The 12056-nt window shown below is 50.6% G+C and overlaps 1 protein-coding gene across 2 annotated transcripts in view; it reads right to left on the minus strand.

The window, feature by feature from the left end:
- Positions 1-12056, minus strand: part of ECSCR (endothelial cell surface expressed chemotaxis and apoptosis regulator) — a 43300-nt gene that overhangs the window by 19405 nt on the left and 11839 nt on the right. The gene's annotated exons all lie outside the window — the stretch shown is intronic.

Genomic DNA, 12056 nt, shown 5'->3' on the forward strand with positions numbered 1-12056 from the left:
AGCCGGCCCTGAAAGCAGTGAATCCTGCAGGGGAAGTGATCCTTAGGATCCTACAGCTCCAATCAGTCCCATACACAGCAGTATCATTGCACGTAATAGAAACTGAAATAGGCACAGGCCACAGAGACTTTGCACCCATTGTTCCAAGTCAGTGCTTCAATACTGTGGTGAAAACTGCTTTGCAGGTGCCGAGAGACAGTGCCCAGAGGTTGAATCAGCCCCATCACGACACAGGCTCTGTCCTTACTTACAGTGTAAGCCCAGAATGTACCCTAGTGTTGCTGTTCTCATGCATGTACGCGTGCGTGCGCTCATACAGAGCATATCCCAGCGTGGTTGCCATCACACACAGATGGAGCATATCCCAGGATTATTATTAAGCACTCGTGTGCGTGCACACACACACACACACACACACACACGAAGGGAAGATACAGAAGGAATGATAATGATCCCTTACAACACTAGCATTTTTCAGGCTTCCAGACAAATCAATGAATGTAATTCCTCTGCCAAAGCGTGGTTATAGAATGAAAACGTTGGGCCTCTCCTCCCACGCAGCTCACGTGGCTGAAAGCCAGAGAGCAGCCCGACAAATGGGCGGCTGACACATTGTTCTTGTATCGTCTCTCTGCAAACCACATTACTGACATTGTTCCAGCTGGTTGCAGCCAGGTGAATTATAACAGCTCTGAGAGCATGGACTGAGTGCAGGATTCAGCGATGTGCACGCCTGTTCACTACAAATTGACTTTCCACAATGCCCCCAAGATGTGAGGTCAGAACTAATAAAATTAACTAACAATTTTACCATGATTCCCTTCCCCGGATTCCCCAGGGTGCCTGGCCTCTCTGTATTGTCCATTAGGTGTTTGCTGTTTCATTCACACTCCAGCTCCTGGACACTTGTGCTTACATGAGAATCTCTGCTTTTATTTGACAAAAAAAAAAAAAAAAAAAATTAAAAAAGTCTAGCCCTTCTGGTTGTGGAGAGATGCTTGAAAATGAGACCTGAATGTACCGTAGAGCAATGGTGGGCAACCTGCAGCCTGCAGGCTGCATGCAGCCTGTCAGGGTAATCCACTGGCGGGCTGCCAGACAGTTTGTTTACATTTGCATGGCTGCCCACAGCTCCCAGTGGCCGCGGTTCGCCATTCCCGGCCATTGCAGAGAGCCACTGGGAGCTGTGGGCGGCCGTGCAAATGTAAACAAACTGTCTTGAGGCCCACCAGTGGACTGCCCTGTACGGGTATCACTTCCATTACTCCCTTGCATGAGCTACTCATGGGAGATCAGGGTCTGCTGGGCTACTGCTCCCTTCCCATGCAGATGAGCGAGAGGTATGCTGGTGGGGAAGGGGACTGACCAGAACTTTGACTCCACTCCTACCCCCAGTGGCTGGCCAGAAAGTTGTGCTGCTGTGGAGGAGATATTAATCTGCGGCGGGCATAGGCTGGTCCAGAATAATGGATAAGCAAACTAGGCACGTGGCTATGGCCCAAATTCAGTGGGGGTGCCTATATTTTTTAAATGTATTTATTTTATTTAATTGATGCAGATTTGCACACAAAGTGAAAGACCTTCACTCCCCTGCATGAATGGCATTGCGACCTTGTAACGCTGCTCAAACGTGAGCCTTTCAGTTCACGTGCAGATTGGCACCAGTGGATGAGTGGGCAGATAAGTCTTACTCACAGCTGAGACTCGCTTTGCCTTTCCCAACCCCGGCGCCAAGGAGAGAGGAGGGGGCTGGGTAAAGAAACTACTTCCTCCTCCAACCAGATAGGGGCCCAGGTGTGTATGTCTGCCTAGGGCCCAGCGATGGGTTAATCCAGCCCTGGGTATAGGGCTGATTTAGATCACTTCTCTCCGTGGGCAAGGGGAGAACCAGTGAGGTCCAAGCCTCCAAAACGATTTCGCTGGCCTGTCTGAAAGGGATTGGGCGGTCTTAATTATTCAGTGATAACAATGGGTCAAATTTTCAGAAGGGCCTAAATCCCATTTTTAAATAGAATTTAGGCACATAGGACTAGATTTTAAAGGTATTTAGGTCTGCCCCTAGGGCCTAAATGCCATTGACTTTGGGCAATCACACCCTGGCCCTGCTGAACCCAAGCTTCTGGAGCTTTCATAGTTTCCAAAGCCAGAAGGGATCGTCTGTCTGACCTCATGTATAGCACAGGCCAAAGAACTTCCCTGAACTGATTCCTGGTTGACCCAGAGCAGATCTTTTAGAAAAACATCCACCATGACCCTTGGTAAGTTGTTCCAATGGTTAATTACCCTCCCTGTTCAAAATTTACACTGTATTTCCAGTCTGAATTTGTCTAGGCTCAACCAGGGGTGGCTCCAGGCTCCAGCGTACCAAGTGAATGCCTGGGGCGGCAAGCCGCGGGGCGCGGCCTGCCAGTTGCCATGAGGGCTGCAGTCAGGCTGCCTTCGGTGGCATGCCTGCGGGAGGTCCGACGGTCCCACGGTTTCGGCGGCAATTCGGCGGCGGGTACGCCGAAGCCGCGGGACCGGCAGACCTCCCGCAAGCTTGCTGCCAAAGGCGCAGGAGTGGCGGACCTCCTGCAGGCATGCCGCCGAAAGCTGCCTTACTGCCGTGCTTGGGGCAGCAAAATACATAGAGCCGCCCCTGGCCTCAACTTCCAGCCATTGGATCGTGCTTGCGTGGCCCCCAGGAGCTTATGCTTGGTGCATATTTTTCGGATGGAAGACCCTCAGCTAGGTTTTTTCCAAAGCCATTTTAAAAGTATCCCAGCCAGATGAGGAGCTTAACATCACGTACAATTCGATGAATAAATATTAAGCCATAGGTTTCCTTACCAGCTAAAGTTTCTCCCAACAAACACCCTTACCTGGAAAATGTTCCCCTGCTTTTCCATCCAGTGGCTGCAAAACAATTTGCATCAATCTCAATGGAAGTTAGTCTTCACTGACAACAGCTGCTGGGCCACAATCTCTCCCACGCCTCTTAACAGGCATTGATGCGATATTAATGCCCTAAACATCAGGGTTTGTAAATATCCTACCTGAACAATACTCTGCTGCAACTATACCACAGAAATTTCCCCAAAAACAAATAGCTCTTTTTTCCCCAAACTATCACTTTTCCAAACCGAAGGCACCATCCTGTCACCCTGCTTAGACGACTAACTACCCGTAACATCACATTTGCTTTTTTAGATTAAGCCATATTTTTTAGAGCATGCGTATCACTCCAAGCACCTGGAATTTCTACAATCGCTGTTGTTTATGCTTGGTAACTTCCAGACAGCTTAGCTGGGGCTTAATGCACTTTTAAGAGAATTGGCTTCTGGATTGGCAATTGATGTATACAGTTTTCAGCCCAGTTGAATAGAAGCCCTAAAGCAGCTAAACCCAGAAATTGGACATGTGGGAATGAGGGAGGGTGGGGGGAGAGGAGGAAGCTGCCTCCTGGCAAATAATGGAAAGGGAAAGGTGACTGCAACTGCTTTGGCCACTCCAACCCACTAGATCAGGGGTCTCAAACTCAAATGACCACAAGGGCCACAGGAGGACTAGTACATTGGCCCGAGGGCTGCATTACTGACACCTCCCCCCCGCCACCCTCAGCCCTGCCCCCACTCCAACCCTTCCATGAGGCCCTGCCCCTGCCCCGCCTCTTCCCACCCCATTCCAACCCCTTCCTCAAAATCCCCACCCCAACTCTGCCCCCTCCCTGCCCCCAGGGGGTGCAGGAGGGGTGTGGCAGGGGTTCAGGGCAGGGAGTTGGGGTGTGGGGTGCAGGAGGGGTGAGGGGTGCGGCAGGGGGTCAGGGCAGGGGATCGGGGTGCAGGAGGGGGCTCAGGGCAGTGGGTTCGGGTGTGGGGTACAGGAGGGGTGAGGGGTGCAGCATGGGGTCAGGGCAGGGGATCGGGGTGCAGGAGGGAGCTCGGCAGTGGGTTGGTCTGTGAGGTGCAGGAGGGGTGTGAGGTGCGTCAGGCAGCTCAGGGAAGGGGGTCGGGGTGCAGGGTACGGCAGGAGGCTCAGGGCAGTGGGTTGGGGTGCCGGGGGGGCTCAGGGCAGTGGGTTGGGGTGTGGGGTACAGGAGGGATGAGGGGTGCAGCATGGGGTCAGGGCAGGGGTCAGGGTGCAGGAGGGGGCTCAGGGCAGTGGGTTGGTGTTTGGGGTGCAGGAGGGGTGTGAGGTGTGTCAGGCAGCTCAGGGAAGAGGGTCGGGGTGCAGGGTACGGCAGGAGGCTCAGGGCAGTGGGTTGGGGTGCAGGAGGGGTGTGGCAGGGAGTCAGGGTGCAGGGTGCGGCAAGGGGCTCAGGGCAGGGGGTTCGGCTGCAGGAGTGGTTCGGGGGGGCGGGCTCTGGCCTGGCACGCACCGGGGACAGGGCAGTTTCCCTCCCTGCCTGCCCTGCCACCGCGCCACTCCGGGATGTGTATTGCTGTTGCTTCAGGCATCGCCCCCAGCATCTCCCGTTGGTCGGGAACAGGGAACCGCGGCCAATGGGAGCTGCTGGGGATGGTGCCTGAAGCAACAGCAACATACACACCAATGTGTCCCCCCTTCCCCACGTTCCGGCCGCTTCCCGGTGTGGCATGGGGGCAGGGAGCCTGCCCTGCCCCCGGTGCGCGTCGGGCCGGAGCCGCTCTGGGTAAACGCTGGAGGAGGGTGGGGGGGAGGCTGCGAAGAGCTCGCGGGCTGCAGAAAATTACCTTGCGGGCTGCATGTGGCCCGCGGGCCGCGTGTTTGAGACCCCTGCACTAGATCCTAGTGAGGGTCGTTTTGTGTTGCTGCTCGGTACAGCTAGAGGGAGCTAGTTCTTCAGTACAGTGCACCATCAATGTGCTAGCTCCGGTTAAAGGAAGGTCAACAAAAGCCTTGAAGACATCAACGTTTGTAAGACTGACGACTGCAGAACACCAGTGAGACTGAGCTAGCCAGGCTCCTGGCCTCACTTAGGAGCTGGCCCTTTAAAGCAGGAAAGACAAAATGGGATTTTTCATCCAGTCAGCTGACCTGTTGAGCAGTGGGCTGATCAGCCCTACTACCTGATGGAAGTACCCTGCGCTCAGACCATGACAGTCATGACGAGGGAGTGGTCTGCCAGGGGGAGGGCAGAGATCCATAGAAGGGACCATTAGATCTAGTTGGACCTCCTGTATAACACAGGCCAGAGACATTCATCCAGCTACTCCTGCTCTGAGCCCAATAACTTGGGTTTGAGCTAACGAAGTGGGTATGCGTCTGACGAAGTGGGTATTCACCCATGAAAGCTTATGCTCCAATACATCTGTTAGTCTTAAAGGTGCCACAGGACTCACTGTTGCTTTTTACATATCCAGACTAACACGGCTACCCTTCCGATACCATCTCCTCCAGTAAGGCCTCTCCCGCAAAGGCCCCACCCACGCTCAGCGCAGATGCCCCACCTTTGCTCAGCTTCTTCCCCCCGAAGTCCCGCCCACGCTGTGTCCTGAGACCCTGCCCCGGCTTGGTGTCTTCCCCAAGGTCCCGCCCACCGCTCACACAGGTGAGAGGGGAAGGAGAGGCGCAAGCGGTGGGCAGGGCCTCAGGGGGAGGAGGCTGAATGGGGGCAGGGCCTCGGGGCAAAGTGCATGCGTAGCAGGGAGCAGAGACCCGATCTGGGTGTCAGGGCACCATTGTAAGCCTGTCACAGAAAATGTGTACTTTATTTCTAATTTGAATTTGCTTTTAATGTCCCAACTTCGCTTGTTCTGTCTTTCTCCCCTAGATTAAAGAGCCCTTTAGTACCCAGTATGCTCTCCTGGGGAAGGTATTTATACACTAATCAAGTCACACCAACAGCTACGTCTACACTGGAGCGAAGGTTTAATTTCCATCTCGAGTGGAAGACAAGACAGCCAAGATAGATAGCTAAACCCAGAGCCGGGGAAGCAATGAAAGGCAGCCCAAATGATGGCGCGGGAGTGGAAACATAAAGGGTGTGTTTAAAGGAAATGCCAAGCGTCCAGGCTCACTGCTGACAGGCTTGCCAAGTGGTGAATCCTTGTGTGCGGGGAGGGGAATGATGCTGACAAAGAATGTGCGTGTTGTACGCTGCGGGGGGCAGGGCGGAGTGACTCAGGTCAGAAGAATTTGTTGTATGTGTCTGGAGAGTGCCTTTCAATCACACCATGGTCCCAATCCCCAAAAACAGCCCTTAGGCACTACTGAAATACAAATAAGTAACAATAATAGACAGTATCAGGGGGTAGCCGTGTTAGTCTGTATCTACAAAAACAACAAAGAGTCTGGTGGCACCTTAAAGACTAACAGATTTATTTGGGCATAAGCTTTCGTGAGTAAAAACCTGCATCCGAAGAAGTGAGGTTTTTACTCACGAAAGCTTATGCCCAAATAAATCTGTTAGTCTTTAAGGTGCCACCAGACTCTTTGTTGTTAATAATAGACAGGTTACTTCCAGCAGGGCTGCAATTACAATAAATATCAGAGCAATTCAAATGACTTGCCACTGAATTTAAGTGCTGCCCAATTACCTTTTCTCGAGGCTGGAGGGATTTACGGTTAGATCCTGCAGTTTTAGTTGCGGGGTGGGAGGCTGCTGAGTGATTCATGATGGGAAATATTGCAGTTTCTGGCCCTGCTGGAACAGGAAAGTCCTGATAACACTGATCCAGGCTCCCCAGAGGGCTACAGGGACATGTCACCTCCCTCACTCATGGAGAACTTTTTTTCCCCAGAGGCAGGAGAATTTTGGATTCTATTTGTGGTATTTCTTCTTTAACCTTATTTTATACATAGAGCGAGACACACATACATTAAAACAACGACGTGGTGGGTTTTAGAGATTCTCGGTCGGTTTTTATTTTTGGAACTTCAGATGTTTCAAGAGTTTTTGCTCGCAGGTGTATTTCCCAGTGCTCTGCTGCAGCATAAAGAGAGGCACTTGATCTCTTTAAGAAGGTTACAGTCAGTGGCAGGAACTTAATCGACAGCTGTGGTTCATCTTCTTCTTCGGCACCAGGGGCCTGATCTTTCCCTTGACTTTACTGGGCTTTGAATCAGGCCCCAGAAGGCCTCTGCTCAATGACACGTGCTAGCAGATTGCAGGATTCCTCATGGGTGGGGAAATTCATGTCATCCATAAAAAGACTCAGATCTGGGCTTTATGAGGGCAAAGTGCATGGGGTTGGCGGGACAGAACTCCATCCCACCAATGCAGGAGGGCTGTGTAACACCCTGTGCCTTGGCATCACACGTTGAGGGTGTTATGCCACTGGAGTCACATAAGTAGCCCCCCTCCTGGCCTGACTCTTGCCTGCTTGGGGGTGAGGTGAAATCCTTCCTTTCTCAATGTGCAGAGAGCTCCCACATTCCCCCGCTACTCTGCTCTGTAAATGGTAAGTACAGGGCCTACGTGACCTTCTAGCGGCCCTCTGCCCCAAGGTCCATGCCCCCTTTGTTTTTTATGAGGTACACAATACACGCTTCCAGAAAAGAGCGTGGAATCATTATCATAATCAAATAATACTTTGACCTTTCATCTCAGTCTTTCAAAGAACTTTAGCCAAGATTTTCCTAATTACGAGCCTAAATTTAGGGCTTCTAAATTAATTATTTAGCCACTTAAGTGACCCAATTTTCAAAAATGCTGATATGCACTCGTGGGTGAAACACAGCAGCTGCTAAACAGCCCATAGCAACAGTAAAGAACAGTTTATGATGGCAATGAAGGAAAATCCCATATCTCATTGAAGCTGCAGGTGGAGATTCTGCTAGGTAGAATTTAATCTGATGTGTGGAATCCTGTATATAATTGTTGTAGTTACTAGCTGAGACATATATTGAAACCACATGCAGGATCTTAGACTTTGGGGACCATGTTGTTTTAAGTTTATATATCTTTGAGGGCCACGGATTGTATGCAACTCCAGGGTGGTTGAACACTGGAATAAATTGCCTAGGGAGGTTGTGGAATCTCCATCATTGGAGATTTTTAAGAGCAGGTTAGACAAACACCTGTCAGGGATGGTCTAGATCAGTGGTTCTCACTTTTTTCCTGTGGACCACTTGAAAATTGCTGAGGGTCTCGGCGGACCAAATGGTGCTTGTACCGTTAGCTAACTATTTTAACACGCTTTGCATAAAAGCACTATATAAAAAACCTTAATGATAAATTAACTTTTTTTGTTCTACAAATTAAAGCACACAACTCATATTTTAATATCAGTAGTCTTACCTTTCTAATATGATGGATGTACCCTCTCCCACCCCACTGTAGCAGCCCCTGAGCTGAGGCTGGGAAGCCTCTTCCCAGCCCGGGGGCTGTTGTGGTGGGGGTCTCTCCCTCTCTCCCCCGCCACAGCAGCCACAGAGCTTAGGGTGGGAAGGAGGGAGGTCTCTCCCTGGCAGTCACAGCCCTGGAGCTGGAGAAAGTCGCCTCTTTCTCTGGCTGCTGCAGCCTGGCATGTCCCAAATTCCCCCTCATCCCCTCTTCTCACCCCACTGCCCCTCCCACCTACCCCTTATTCCCCCAAGGCCACCACCTCACCTTACATGTGCGTCTTCTCCAGTGTCCTAGTTAGTGGAGCCACACCTGCACAGCTCCATTAATTAGGTGGGTGGCCCTTCATTTTCTTGTGTGTGGCCGCCCAGGCGCACACCTTAGAGAAAACCATCCGCGGACCACATGAATGGAGCTTGCGGACCACTGGTGGTCCATGGACCACAGTTTGAGAACCTCTGGTCTAGATAATACTTAGTCCTGCCATGAGTGCACGGAACTGGACTAGATGACCTCTCAAGGTCCCTTCTAGTCCTATGGTTCTATGGGGAGGAGAGCTACCACAGCTCCTCCAGGCATTAAACACAATGGGAGCTGATTGCAGGAATCATTCAGGCTGTAAACAACTCCAGAGAAGTACAACCAGCTGGGGGAGCTTGCAGAGACTAGTTCATATTGGGGTTTCAGAGACCAGCAAACAAAGAATTTTTTCTTTAAACAGCCTGAGTTTAAATTGATCCAGAGACTTCTTTCTGATCCAGCAAATGGACAGGCCTGTCTGGCCAAGGGTTAACCCAACCCTTGAGGAAAAGGCTGAGGGCTGGGTGACCTCTGGTAAGATTTGAGTATGCGTATAGGAACCTTGGTTGTTTTTATGGGTGTTCTCTGTAATGCTTTCACCCAAATATGACTATTCTTAGGCTGTGTGAAGGCTGGCAGGTAACTGGTATACACGGTTGTAGCCCCTGGAGAAAGGTTACCCACAGATGCTGGATCCCGGTCAGACCTAATGGGGAAAATCACAGTGACATGCAGAGGGACTGCCAGTCTAAACCCCCAGGCTGGAGGCAGAGACCCGCAGGTCTCTGGCCGAGAAGTGATGACTAGGAAGCCTGAAACTTTAAGTGGGTGACCTCAAGAAAAACTGGGGTGGGGTTGGGGGTGTCAAAGGTGCAGTTAACCCTGAAAGTGTGATACTATTTATCCATCTCTACACTTAATGTTCATAGACATGTCTTATCATTCAGCATCATGACCATGGCCCTTGTGTTTATTATCCTTGATTATTTATATTACACTAGTAACTATAGGCCTCTGTGAAGATTCGGGCCCCATTGTGCTACCTAGGTGTCCATAAGATGGGTGCACAATTGGTTGGACAACTGTACTCAGGGAGTAGTTATCAGTGGTTCACATTCAAGCTGGAAGGGCATATCACATAGGATCCTGCAGGGATCTGTCCTGGGTGCAGTTCTATTCAATATGTTCGTCAGTGATTTGGCTAATGGCATGGAGAGCACATTTATAAACTTTGTGGATGACACCAAGCTGGGAGGGGTCACTAGCACTTTGGAAGACAGGAGGAGAATTCAAAATGATCTTGACAAACTGAAGAAATGGTCTGAAATAATAGGATGTAATTAAATAAGGACAAATACAACGTACTACGCTTAGGAAGGAATGATCAATTGCACAAATAGGTCATTGCCCTTTTGTAAGTTCCTGCTAAGGTGCACACCTGGGCGGCCGCGCAAAGGAGGCCACTAAGGGCCATCCACTTACCTTCCGCCAGCTCCGGGGCTGCGGCGCAGTGGGGAGAGAGGAGGACTCCCCCAGCGCCGGAGCTGCTGTAGGGAGAGAGGTCTGAGGGGAGTCCTCTCTCCCCAGTGCAGCTCCGGGGCAGCCTGAACCCCAAACCCCCCAGCCCCACCCCAGAGCCTCCACCCCCAGCCGGAGCCCTCACTCCCCCACACGTTAACCCTCTGCCCTAGCCCTGAAACCCCTCCCACACTCCGAACCCCTCAGCCCCATCCCTGCTACACATAGTGGTGCACATAAAATTCATTCTGCACATGGATGGGAAAAGTTAGAGGAAACATTGGCAATGACTGCCTAGGAAGGAGTACTGCAGAAAGATCTGGGGGTTCTAGTGGATCACAAACTAAATAGGAGTCAACAATGTAATAGTGTTGTACCAAAAAAAAAAAAAAGTGAGCATCATTCTGGGATGTATTAGCAGGAATGTTGCAAATAAGACAAGAGAAGTAATTCTTCCCTCTACTCAGCACTGATAAGTCCTCAGCTGGAGTACTGTGTCCAGTTCTGGGCACCATACTGTGGAAAGATGTGGACAAATTGGGAAAAGTCCACAGGACAACAACAAAAAACGATTAAAGGTTCCAATCAAGAGCTTTAACCACAACTCCATGTTTCTAGGAAGTCAATTAAAAACCATTTGACTCTTAAAAAAACTAAAATAAAAAAGCAGCAAGCCGAAAGCCAAACAATGCGGGGAAGCAGCGTGTGTGGGACGGGACGGCCACGTTACGGTATTTGTTGAATCCTGTTTACCAGTTCCATTGAGTCAAGCAGCTAGCAATGAATGAGGGTCATGTGCTTGCCTCCAGCGCTGTCCTCAAGGCTGGGCCTAGGAGAGCTGCCTCCTGCGTTTGTCCGCCCCCACGCAAACATTCCTCAACATCGTCAGCTGTCCAAGCAAAACAGATCTGTTCTGTGAAGCCATTCCCTCAGAATAGGTCCCTGGCCACTGCCAGGAGATCCCCTGCCCTGCTGGTGCTTCCAGTTTCCTAAGCACACCTCTGTTTGGAAAGTGGTGTGTTTGCTCTGGGTTCCCATGGCAGCGGTGCTCTCGGCCTCTCTGCTGTGTGGCTGCTTGCGTCTGTCTGGTTTGGCCTGGGGAAGGATCTGCTGCTTGCCAGGCTTGAGTGAAATAGGCTGAGAAAAACCTTCTGTTCAGGCTGGGACCAGAAACCCACTGCAGGCTCCCAGCCCAGCTAGCTGATGGCTATTGTCTAATCCAAGCGTTGTCCACGAACAGAGCTATCGTGCAGGGTTCTGACATTCTTCACTCTGAAAATGGTGCATTTCTAGCTAATAAAATTACAGGATTGTTACCTGTCTGTGTGTCATTCTGAAGTCTGGACTGTCTGTTGACTCAGGGTGAAGCCATGAAACAGCTACAAGCATGGCTGAGAGCACTCTTTGTTCAGAATATCCCCAGGGTCAATCACTGGGATTTCACAGTCTGGTACAGTCCAGTTTTTAAGTTCTCAGCCATTTTGACTTTATGAATTACACCTTTGCGGTGTACAGTTGCAGCAATGCATGTATCTAGGCTGTGCCAAGAGTCCTAGACCCTTGTGATATTAGAGGTACTCACCATCACCCGCCTTACTCTACAACTACTTTTCATGCAACAGTTTTATTGGTTGTATGAGGGAGACTATATACATGGTGGATTACTTGGCCCAGCTGCTACACCACTGCAACAATACATGCTTCCAGCTGCTAGTTATTTTGTACGAAACTTTCTCTTTGTACTGCACTTTTACATTTCAAAGGAGTCTGCTGGCATCAGGGATGGCTGCCATTTTGTCCTCAGAGCTGCTGCAGCATGTTACAGAGGAAACATACACTGTGCTCTCTCTTGGAGACTTGCCTTTGTTTTTTTCTCTCATTTTATTCTGCCTGGCTCAGTGTTAACACCCACCTTTAGGGCTTGGGTTTGGGCAGAGAGATGGTGAGGGGGTGGATTTTTCTAATTCCAATTCCTTTCCCCTTCATTTCTTGA

The sequence above is a fragment of the Malaclemys terrapin genome, chromosome 8 (genome assembly GCF_027887155.1).
Source record: "Malaclemys terrapin pileata isolate rMalTer1 chromosome 8, rMalTer1.hap1, whole genome shotgun sequence".
Lineage (NCBI taxonomy): Eukaryota > Metazoa > Chordata > Testudines > Emydidae > Malaclemys > Malaclemys terrapin.